Genomic DNA, 13316 nt, shown 5'->3' with positions numbered 1-13316 from the left:
GGAAGCAGGGTCTGAGTGTTCAGCAAGTTTCTGCTACAAGCCTGCACTGGGATAAAAGCAACTCCTCCTCTCCCCACTTACTGCTACATCAAACACTACGAAGATGGGAAGAAAATTCTGCAATTTTCACTTTATGTGCATAAAACCAAGATTTAGTAATCAAGTGTAACTCTTACCCAAATTCTCAACAAAGGAAATTATTTTTCTGGCACAACTGGAAATCTCCCTGGGTTCCTCCCACGCCCTAGCCCTGAGGCTGAGTTTCTCTGAAAAGCACCTTTTTTGCCACGATCCTGTGTCCCTTGTAATTTGGAGAGCACCACCCTGCAGCCCAGCAGAGGGAATGTTCTGCCCTCTCTCCTACTGATGGGGACCAGAAGCCTGAAACCGTAATTTTTTGCTATCCTTTTACTGAAATGACTGTCTTCCGGGAGGTCTGGATTACTCTTAGGCCCAAAGGGCATTCCTCTAACTCATCAGAACCAAATCTGGGACACAAAATATTTGCCAAAGCCTCCACCGTGGCATGGCCACCGGCCCGGGAAGCCCGGGACTGAGTAATTCATCCACGGGCAAATTATGGGATATATATTTTCCACTGAAAAGCAAAGAGATATTCACAGATGAAGTTTCTATGGGTCTTTTGCAGACATGAAGTAATAACCATTCATGGGCTTTCCCCTGTTATCCGAATTTCTCCTTCCATCAAGGACCAGTAGCACCAAAGAGGCAGGAGCCAAATAGGAAGAAAAAGATTGTCTAAGAAAGTATAATCTTAAGGGTTTTCAGAGAAAATATGTCTACTTTATGAATTATGGTTCATCTTTATGTTCCAGGACTTGATACATAGTCACATCATATATTCTGTAATATTGATTTGATTGAATCAAATAGAATCAGGTACAAATAGAATTTTAGTGCTAGAGTTTATCATCTCATCTGATCCTTTCATAATTTGAACACTTGGCCATAATAATAAGATGAGAAGGATGAGAGCATCCTAGTCACAGCAGTTAGCAGGGGCAGCACCTCTCATGACTGTTAATAAATGAGTATTGACGGTGGACTGCAGAGCCTGGGGAAATGAGTCCGGGATGGGACAGAGGCCCTAAGGACAGGGATGCTACCCAGACGTGTCAGTGTTCACCGGGGGTGAGAGAGCCATGGGCAGAAAAGATACACAATACCATCCTCGTGGGAACCCTTGAGGGAGCCACAGACGGCAGCGCAGCTTTGCATTCGAAAATATTGATTCATGTTGCACCGATCTCAGGAGGGTCACTTCAAAGGCCCTGAGAAAGCCCGTGCAGTTCAAATTCCAAATTGAAATATTAACACTTTTACAATTCCTATGGTGATGCTTGAGCTGCAAAACCAATGGTCTGTTGCTGCACTCACAATATTCTTTATTGGAAATGAAAAAGTGATTAATGGTGCAGAGTGATCCTACATTACCAGGCCCCGGAGAGTCATGAGAGAAGAAGGGGAAAGAACAAGAGAGAGAAAGAAAAGAAAATCTTCCCTCTTTCCAGTGCTTCCAAAAACTATACTCCTCGTTGGGGAAAGCTGCCTGTAACTGTAAATGAGGCTTCACGGCAACAGGAAGGTGGAGGTAAGTGCGCCTGCTTCAGGAAACTCACCAGGGATGGCTTAATGAGTTACTGATCTCCTAAAAGCATCTGGAGACTCAGCTCCTTTCGGGAATTGTGGAGGGCAATAGGCAGGGTTAATCCCATCCCTCGGGGTAAAATAAAAATAAGAGGTGATCACTCAGTTACAGAGAGGAAAATACTTTCTTGCCCGTGTGGGTGGTATTCAAGCATTAGAGGCGATCCAAGCAGATCTGGAAACACAACATAATCAATATAATGTGTGCCTCAAGTTGCATCCCTCCGAGAAAATAGTTCTCTACATTAGGAACATTGTGGATCGAAAAACGCCCGTGAGATCCACGCCCCATAAGTAATGCCACCTCATAATGAGGTACTATTGGCCCTTTATGTCCTTGAGTGGTGTCCAAGATCAGCCTGCCTCATGCTGGATTCCATTCAATATTAAGACATGAGAGTGAGATTTGGGCATTTGTTTAAAAGTCAGAGGAAAAAGCAGCCAACCACCTCTAGTAACATTTTATAATTTCCATCATTTATAACCAGAAGGCAACTTATTTTGACCACCTTAGGATATGCAGCCACTTAAACCAATATATTCAACTAGGAAAGCTGAAGTCATTATTGAAACTAGCTCAGAATCTAGAAATCTAGAGAAAAAAGTTGCTTCTCGCATCAAATATTAGGAAATGTTTACCATAATTCAGTAGTCAACAGTCTATGATCCCTGGGTCCCATCTACTGCCCATAGTTTTAAATAAAGTTTTATTGGAAAACAGGCATGCCCGATCATTGACTGCATTCACAATACAATGGCAAAGTCAAGTAGTTACCACAGAAGCCATATAGTTCACAAAGCCAAAAATACTATCTGGTCCTTCACAGGAAGATTTCGCTGAGCCTTGGAGACATCGTGACTTGTTCTTCTAAACAAGATTACCTTGATTCTGAAACTGAGAAAGCTATCCTTTAACAGACAAAACAATCTCTGAATGGTCATGGGTAAAATATATTTCCAGACGTCTCTGTGCATTATTCTGCATAATAGAATTCATTCTCAGTATATACTCCCTCTCTGGTAGAAGCCTGCCATTTTGCGGTATTGGCGCCAGGGCAAAGTCATGAAGACATTCAATCTTTGCATACTGTAAATAAAATTTGGCTCTGAAATGGCTTGTGGTTGAAGAAAATTTAAGACACTATGGCTTGCTTTCATGAGTGCATGTTTTTCTTCATAACTAAGTAAAAAAATCTTATTAAATGATGTTCATTTATTTAGAAGTCATCTGAAGATTTTAGAAAGGCCATTATGGTTTTTAATGGTTATTTTCTTTTAATTTCACGCAGTCCCTTTTCACTCCCCTTTTTACTTTCTAAAGGAACAATAAAAAGAATTATACTCTAGCCTTCTCAACGTAATTCCCTGAAGACAAGGTGACTCTCCTTTTCGACTCAAAAGCATTTTATATCTCTCTATATTATCTCTTCAGCTAAAAGAGACTGCTGAAAGATGAATAAAATTAACTCTGTTCCAGTTCAATAGTTTCTTTTCAGTTGTTTCTATTTTGCCTAACCAAGTCACTTGGCTTCAGTCACCCCAGTCATGGGAACTCTGTCCATACTGGATACCCTTCACTTTAATCCCCAAAGCCTCATATCCTGTTTTTCACTCTTTCTCTTGATTTTAGCAGATGTTGTCTATTAATGTGTCTGAGAGCTTAGGATGTTTCAATTATTGACTGAAGAAACAGGCTATTTTCACTCTGTGTGTTTCCCCACAGTTACTGACCATTTGTCACTTGCAGGAGTGTGACCATCAGGGTAAATAAATCCCCAGTTGAAATATGTGGAATGACCAGGCTTTGAAGATCTGGATTCTGGGGATCAGAAAGCAGAAAATGTTACAGTCGTCCCATTTTTACTAATCACAGCTCGTCAACTCTCACTTGTCTAAATTAATCCAGGCAAAGCTTCCTTGCTTTTAAAAATCTGCCACCCATCTGACCCTCCTTGTTTGAGTGTCAAAACATAGTGTAAATCAAGAGCTAAGCTCTGAACATGTACTTAGTGTATGAAAAAAAATGACCATCTGGTCTGGTTGAATGAAAGATCACTGGGGAAAGTTGGTGGAGGCTGAATCTAGAAAAGGTAGGGTGAGTCTGATCATCTTGCTAAGGCTTTTGATGCTTATTCTCAAGGCCATGGTGAGCCAGAGAAAAGGTTTAACTAGTCAGAAAACAACTGGGTTCTTGCTCATCAGCTGGTTGATTTGGCCAGTTAACCAGCTTGTCCGAAAGTTTCCCCAGAAGTTGAGGGAGGAAAGTAAAACCTACTTCATACAACTCAAAATATGGTTCAGAGGAGTAAATGAGGTAGGCTTGCAAAATGTGTATGATAGGGTTTTACAATTGTCATCATATTTGTCAGAATGGCCCAAGTTATCCCACCAATTTCAGTTCACTGAAACCAGTTTAGCAGAGTAGGTTCAAAATGCCTAAGCTTGGATCCCGGCTCCATAACTTACTATGTAGTGACTAGACTTACCAAAGCTTCAACTTTCTCTCCCCAAAATACAGCAGTAATGATAGGACCTACTTCACAATTTATTTAGGGTGGGTATTAAATAAAGTAACTCATGTAAAGCACTTAGGACGAGGCTTGACAGATGGTAAGAGGTGAGCGTTAGCTCTATCATCATCTTCACTCATGCCTCACAAGGGGAATGTTAGATGGGTGTGAGGGACAGAGTCACAGCGTTACCTCACACACCAGGGGGTGTGTGCAGAGTCACTCCGATGGAGGAATCTTCTCTCCACAGGATAGTTGGCAGATGCCTGTCTTAGCTTAATGAGTAGTGCGCACAGTAGCTGCTCAACAAGCATTAGTTCCTATATTCAATAAGCTTGAGGACCATTCATGCCACACGATGTGAAATACAACATTGAGCACAACAATGTAGTCTGGATTTTACAAGTCAAACAACATATAGTGTGTTCCCTGGAGGGTGCTAAAGGAATGCATCACAGAGCCACTTAATCCAGTCTAGAAGAACTAGAAAGAGCTTCCTAGAGGAAAGAATGTCCAAGGCAAAGCTCGAAGCAGGAATAGGAATTGGCCACAAAAAGCAGCATGGGGCAGAAAAATATTTCAGCAAAGGCAGCAAGATGTGGAAAGTCAGAGATAAGAGGGATCATGGAAATCCACATATTAAAAGAAAATTAATATGGCCGGAGAGCAGACTATGAGGGGAAATGTGGTGGAGTTAAGACAGGAGCTCATGGCAGAGGGTACTGAATGCAGGGTGATGCGGCTGGATATCATCTGAAGGCAATAGAAAACAAAGGGTGTCAAGCAAGGCAGTGTGATATGATCATCTTTGCATTAAAAAAAAAAACCTGAAGCGATTGAAATCACTCTTGCTAAAGAATGAAATTGTCTAGGTGAAGGGTGATGATGATTTCTATTTTAAAACCTTAACATTGCACTGGCAGAGGGGTGGTAGCTGATAGGTTTGAGGTACCCGGGGAAATGGAGAATGGTGAGGGACTGAGGATCAAACCACAGATTTCTGGGAGTAGAGTGAGTTCTTGTTCTTATTTCTGAGTTTCAGTTCAGTGATCAGAAACCATAATATATTTTAAGTTACGTGCTTGTCATCTTTCCTACCTCCCCCGCCCTCGCCTGCCTTTGAAGAAAGATAGATTCTTGCTTTTGTGTTCAGCTTTTATGACCTCCTTTGCTGCAAAAAAACATAGGGGGAAAAGCTCCATCAGAAAATTTGAGAGACATCTGAGAGACCAAGTTGATTTACCTAATCAGTAGTTGATCCAGAGAGAGGAAGAAAGCAGCAAGAAACGTAACTACATTTGTAAAGCTTGACATGGTTGTGGAGATACATTTGGGGGTGCAGTAAAGTGTAGGAGATATTCAAAATGAACAAACAAGGAAAGACATTTTAACAAGTGTTCTTGCGTGACAAATGATGTGATCACATAAGAGTGCAGTAACGTTTGAATTGTTTTTCAGTTCTTTGAAATGCAGAACAAGTGTTTCTCTGATTGCAACACCAGGCTGAAGTGGGGCCACAAGGCTTCTAAGCTACACAAAGGTTATCTGTATGATGAGAAGGCTTCCCCACAACACAGTGATCCATTTCCAGAAAGGTCTGTTTGGAATTCTTACCAAGGAGGAAAGAAAAAAAGAAAAAAAAAAGGAGGGGAGAGGTCATTATTCTTTTCACATCCAAATACATAAGATATAAAGTAAGAATTTTGGCAGACACTGTTTTTTTATTTTTTTCCCTTTCCAATTTATGCTCACTTAATAGTATTCACTAGGAAAGGTCTTAGGAAAGATGAATGAAACAGAAGCTCCAAGGAAAAACTGCAGGCCTGGAGTACCCTGAGCAGCTACATAAGAAAGGGAAGAGACATTACAGCATAATCATTATCTACTCAGAACAGAGCACAGTAGGGATTTCTGATCTTTTGCTGTTTAAAATGTTTCACATAAATGAATCCACCAAAGAGTGGAAGCTGAATGGAACAACTTAGGAGACAAGAGTAGCATGTCTAAGATCACAGAAATGAGAGAAAAGTACTGCTTTAGTTGACAAAAATTTAAGTGTGATTTATAAGGAATCCAAATGTGTTTTTACCTTTTATTATCAGAAAGAAATGATTTCAAGCAAACAATTGCTCAACCTGTTTGAGAACAAGGGATGTTTGGGAGTCTAAGACAGCAAGGAGCCCAAGGGGTACAAGGCCAGGGCATTTGAAGGTCTGGGGCAAGAAGGGGACTTTTCTTTCTAAAATTATGTCTTTGAATAAAAAGTTTAAACTTATATTTTTTACATAGGAGGATTAGGGCTTGTAGTGGTTTGCTATTTTTGTTCTAAAAACAATAATGAGCTTGTCTCTGAACAGACATTCTATCTAGTCTATTGTACAAGCAATATAAAATTGGGTGTAATTGAGAATGCCACATATAGTAATTGCCACATATAGTAATGCAGCCACTCTCATCACTAAAAGCCTGTGTTTTTATTCCAGATCCAGAAAAAGGGAAATTTATGGGGAAGGGGAAATTTATATGAAAAAGAAATATATTTGGATACTGGATCTTCATTCAGTGTTCACATTTATGGAAAAGCTGAGATATTCTATTTTTAAACCTCAACATCCAGCTATGAAGAAAAATGAATTTTGAATATACATCATTGGAATATAGTTTCTTCAATTTGTTCCATAAGCTAAGTACCCATTACCAGCTCCATACTGTTTGGCAGTTCCCATCAGAATGCTGCAGCAAGACACACTAGTCTACAAATACAAGACAATGGAGTGTGTGGTCTTACTTAACCAGCAGTGTGTGCCAGTACATGAATGCACAAAGAACTCCTGCCTCCCCTTATTTCCCAAAGAAGGATGGAAAAAACAAGATCCAATCCCTGCATGATCACAACCCTGGAGACCAAATGAGTTGTCAAAAGGACAATGCTGGAGCAATTACTAATTACTCAATCCAGAGATTACCAAAAGAAGATGCAGATGATTATTAATCTGTAAGTGCTAAAGATGAACAATACATTCTCTCCAATCCCCTACTGCCCACAAGAGATAATCAGAATCAACAACAGAGTCATATAAAGTTGTAATTTCACTCCACATTTATTTCTAAATGATTATCTCAACTTCACAAGACAAAGGTGGCAAATAAATTATCGTTTGTATGTATAAGTAAATGGGGTAAGATAAGCTGCCCTTCCACAGATTCCTGGGTTATTCATGAGCACCCAAATGCAGAAGTCCAAATTCCCAGTCCAATATTTATCCCATTAGATGATGGGTTTTCTTCTAGTCATGTCTCCAAAAGGGCTTGAGCAGTTTCTCATTCTTGATATTATTGATATTTGGGGAACGGAGGCTGTCTTGTGCATTGTAGGATGGTTAGCAGCATCTTTGACCCCCTCCCACCCACTAGATGCCAGTAGCACCTCCCAGTTGTGACAACCAAAAGTGCTTCCAGATGCGGCCAAGTGCCAAGTCATGCCTGCAAGGCAGGATCACCCAGCTGAGAATCACTGGACTAGAGCAACATTAACCTCTTAAATTATTAACAAAGTTTGTAAGTCCATCTTAAGAACTTGGCCACACTCTTTTAAGAATATCATACCATTTGTTATTAACACTATCATAAACCCCTAATCTGTACTATAGTCTAGCATTGGGTTAAATCATTTCTTTGCTAGTCATTGAGCAATACAGAGGATCCTTCCCACACACACATAGGTATTACTCTGAAGCTCAATAGCAACCATACATTGATGGTCTACCTGTTTGTTAGAAGCTGTGAAAATATAAATTATCTCATAATTAATTACTTGGAATTACACAGACTTTCTCAAAACACTGATATCCATCCTGTCATACCATGTTATATGCTGATGAAATGGGACTCAGGAGCATTTTGAGGAAACATTAAGTTCTGGGGACCTCTAGATTAGTAGAGGCATCAACCAGGAAAGGTGGGATTATTTTAGTCAGCATACTTATAATTACCCACCAAAACCAAATGTAGAGTCCAAGTCAATAAGCCTGAACATCTTCTACAGAATCTTTTAGTAATTGCCTTCCTGGATCCATCATGTTCTTGGAAAGATATCATAGATAAATTATAGAGCATACAATTTTCCACTTAGAAAAATTTAAGTCTGTATTTGACAGTCTTTGCAAAATTGGGCCAGGCTTATTCATCAAAGATCACTGAAATGGGAAGATCACTGGTTCATCCATCACTTGGATCATATTTACATGAAGATGTTATGTGAAGTCTATCGTGGTGCTCACCTCTTCTGGACGTAAGAATGTAAGAAATACCACTCTAAGCTGGGGCCAAGGATCTTCTAGGAATAACTCCACCACAGGACGTATAGTGGAAAACTGTTATTGTTTCTTCAATTAATACGATTGTGTGAGGACTGGATGCATTTTATTTTAAGAATTACTCAAATATTTTTAAGAATTACTCAAAATCAAATATTTTAAGAATATTTTAAGAATTACTCAAATCAAATCAAATATTTTAAGAATTACTCAAAAATCATGACATCTTGATTTCAAATGAAATCATTTACTCAGAACTTGAATTTTTGTTCTTCCAGGAACACTGATTCCAAGGACAGACATTTTCCGGGGTAGAAAACCAGAGAAGATGAACACTTTTTGGAAGAATGCCAGGTTAAGTTGTCCTTATTCACAGATGCTTTTAAATTGAAGATCCTCTTCCAAGTGACTACTCTGTGTAAACTCACTTCTATTCTTGGAAAAAGAATGATAGATGACAACACAGGATCATACTGAAAAGAACTACCTCCCAGCAGACATAACCCTTGATGATTATCAGCAAGAAAGTCTTCAGCTATCTTTCTGAAATATACCAGAACTGTAACCACAGAAAAACTGAAAATAGCCAGAAATGTATAAATATCATCACCATCCCTACCACAACCTGCTAAGGATTGGAGTTAAACACTAGGACTTAACAATATCAAATGACAATTCCAAAGATCCTCTTCAGCTTGTGCAGGGTAGAAATTATAATGGATTATTCCAAACCTAAAATAGACAACTGTTCCAGTATTGGAGATCTTAGAAATTATTGGCTTATATAAAAGATTACAGTTTGCATCTATTAGAATGAAGAGCTTGAGTCTGAGGGAAGAGAAAAGATAAAACGTATTTGTAGCACAGGAAGTGTAGTGTTTCTGTGATATAGTGAAGCTGTTGCAACTTATCCTCAAACAAATGCCACTTTACTAATAAACATGTTGCAACCAGGTTGGCAATGACAGCCTGAGAAATCTCCTTATTTTGTCTTGTTTTGTATATTAAATGGTTCTCCTTCATAGGGAAGAACAGTGGGTACAAAACCATGGGAATCTGGTTGGTCTTGGACATTTGCCCTAAGCACATTTTGCAAAGAAAAGCCATTTGTGTGTGGAAAAACAATAATCCAGTCAAGGGCAAGCTCCTGTGTGTTTTGCAATCAAAGGGATAGTTGCAGAGCTCTAACTTGCTTGCCAACATTACACAGGGTCTTTAAAAATGTTAAAACAGCAGAGATTTATAAAGTCCACATGTTGGCTGACCTGTTTGTTCTTTGCCCTTATTGTAAGAGCAATGGGAGTTAAAGGTAGGCAGGAGGGTGGGTCATGGGTATTGGATTTATATTTGGTTGGGTTTTTTTGTACTTCCATGAAATGAGAACTGATGGAACCCCTAGGATAATACTAGAAACATCTTTTTGGCACTTCTGAACAAGAGTCATTTGACCAAGAACTATCCCATGACACAGGCATGGAAATAATGAGATCCAGGCACATGAATGTAAAATATAGTAAAACCTTGACTATAAAGATTACTTAGAACTGATTACAATAGAAATAGGGACATTATTCTGAGGAATACTTTGGGACCTTCTTCCTTCAGAGAAAAGGGGAGAAATTATTTGTTCTCACGACAAAGATTCTGAAAAAATAATTTATTAGGTGATACAGCACAATGAGGCATCTGTTCTCCAAAGACTGGCTGCACAAGACATAGATTATCTCTGAAGAGATGCTGTATCAGTTATCAATTGCTGCATAACAAACTGCCCAAAACTCAGTGGATTTAATTTTTTTAATGTGTATATGTGTGTGTGTGTGTGTGTGTATGTATATATATATATATATATATATATATATATATATATATATATATATATATATATGTTTCTATGGGTTGGTGGGTGGTGGGCAGTTTTTTTCTACCTGGTATATGTGAGGTCACTCTTGTGGCTTTATTCCTCTGAGCCATCAGCCAGGTCTGGAATGCCCAACTGGCTTCTCACATTGCACAGCCTCACTCCACATGGTCTCTCATTCAGCAGTTCAGCCTGCACAAGTAATTTCCACATCAATATTTTCATTATGTTTACTAACATCCCACAGGACAAAGTGATTCACATAACTAAGCCCAGAATCATTGTAGGAAGAGGTTTTAGACGTCATAAATACTGGAGGCAAAGTTCACTGGGACCATATACATACCAGTTTATAAAAGACTCATAGTAAATTTGCATCCCATCCCATTGATTGCATTTGTTTTATATTCTATTAATATTACATTATATTTGTGGTATTGAATTGGCAAGAAATTCAGAATCAAACCATAACTGCATTAGGCCACAATAACTGGTTGAAAAATATTCTTCCAACTAATGAGTAGCTTTGGTTTACCAAATACCAGTTTAACCTCATTCCCCATCCCCTCATTGCCGCTCAAGGTAATTGTTTCTTTTCACATTACTAAAAGACAAGATTCATTTTGAAGAAATGATACCAAACCAATGGTGGTTCGTTGCCATTTGTTGCTATCAGATACCTAAATTATTTTCATCATGTTCATATTTTACTACTATAAATTAATATTAAAATATAAATATTTGCTTCAATTTTCTGACACATTTATAAAACCTAAACTCATTTGAGCTCTCTTGGCTGCTTTACAGACCCCAGACAGTCCCCATCCTGGGGGGGTCCCTGCCTGAGTCTAGGCCAAATGCTGCTGCCTGGGATCCTTAGTCAGTCTTGGCACCAAAACGTTATGTGCCAAAGTCAGATACTTAAGATCAATCAATTTTAACCAGCCTTTCATTCCTTCCATCAATGAAAAACAACTTTCCCTCCAGCTCATCCCTATCCCTTGTCTTCTCAATCTCCTCATTCCTCACCTATTGTGGGCTTTCTCAACTACTTTTTTTCTCACTGTTGACTTATCACTGACACCACCTTCCACTATCCTCCTAACATCTTCTTACTGTTGAAACTATAGCTTCAAAAATCTCTTCTCTGATCAGCAAAATGAAAAGACAATCTAAGGACTGGGAGAAAAAATTTGCAATGATCCAACCAACAAAGTGTTAATATCCAAAATATACAAAGAGCTCATACAACTTAATATCAAAAACAAAAAACAAAAAACAAATAACCCAATCAAAAAATAAGCAGAAGACCTAAATAGAAATTTCTCCAAAGAAGACATACAAATGGTCAACAGGTACATGAAAAGATTCTTATAATATTAATAAAGTTTTATTAATGCACTCAATTGAAATAATGCACATCATCATTTTTTTTTAATTCTTCAAGAGTTGTTTAACTTCAAAGTTAGCACTCTATATTTCCGCCATTAACAAAAGGCAGTGCTACAATGATTAGGAACTAGATAGGGCTGCCATCTTTTTGGTCAATTTTATGGGACAGTCTTGATTTTGTTTTTTGTTTGGGGGAAGGGGGGCGTTGGTAACCCTATCAGATGTTTATAGTGATTTCTAGTTCCTCCAAGTCCAAATGCAATTTACCAAATACATGTCATTTTTGCCACAACAACATTGACTGGAAACATAGGAAACATGTTACTTTACGAAGTTGCTAGAGGAACCAAGTTAGAAAGTTATCTGAAAGTTAACTGAAGGTCAAATATACATGCATAATAGGAAAGGGTTTTGTTACCTTTTTTAAAAAAACAGCTTTTGAGGCACAATTGGCATAAAACTAACTATAGGGTTTTTTTAGTATAAAATTTGGTAAGTTTTGACAAATCTGCACATCCATGAAACCATCACTACAATCAAGACAACGAATATAACTATCACCCCCAAATGTTTGCTTGTGCCACTTTGTAATCCATTCCTTGACCCTTCCCAACCACCCCTCCTCCATCTCCATGAAACCACTCACCTGCTTTCTGTTAGTATAGATTTGTTTGTATTTTCTAAAATTTTACATAAATAAAAGAATACAATATATACTTTTTTGGAGGAGAGGGGAGGAAAGACTGATCTATTTCATTGAGCATAATTATTTTAAGAGTATTATTGTTTTGTGTATGAATTTATAGTTTATTCCTTTATATTGTTAAACACCATTCCACTATTACGGCTATACCACTATTTGTTGATCCATTCACCATTTGAGCTGTTTTCAATTTGGGGCTGTTAATTTTGTCACTGTTATTGTTTGTCTTTATAGTATAGTCATTTGAAGCAAAATCCAAATAAGGTCACTGCATAATTCTATAATTCTTACTGCATTTCTTAGCTGGAATACATCTGTAAAGAGAAATTTCCCCTCAACAGCATTTTAGTTACTCTAAAGTCTACTTTGTACTGGAAGGAAAGCAATTATCCTTGATTGTACATGAGCTTCAGAGTAGAATATATTCTCTGCCACAGGAACAACTTGGTGATTTAGATAATGGCTCTTTTTTGACAAATAAAACTCTAGAGCTCAGCTTCAGTTCAGCTGAGAGCCAGAGACAAGAGAAGATTCCAGGATACCTCTGAGTGGGTGGGTATTGAGGCTCCTTGATTTTGGAGTTTTGAAATATGAAGGAAAACTCCCTCATGCTTTAAGTTTATATACCTATTTCTTCCACTCAGAGACTGAATCTTCCAAAGCTCTGAATCTACAGCATCTAGCATAGTGCCAGGCACATTGTAAGCTCCCAATAAATACTTCTTAAAGAAATAGAAATATTGAATTAAATTCCATTGCAAGATTGTAGGATCCAGTATTAAAAGAGCTGAAGCCCTGATTCTCAATAACACATTAGCAACTGAGAGGAAAAGACTAAACTCACCTGGAAATGAAGAAAAATCTTG

The sequence above is a fragment of the Vicugna pacos genome, chromosome 23 (assembly GCF_048564905.1).
Source record: "Vicugna pacos chromosome 23, VicPac4, whole genome shotgun sequence".
Classification (NCBI taxonomy): domain Eukaryota; kingdom Metazoa; phylum Chordata; class Mammalia; order Artiodactyla; family Camelidae; genus Vicugna; species Vicugna pacos.
The sequence above is the reverse complement of the archived record's forward strand: the minus strand, read 5'-3'. Positions refer to the sequence as shown.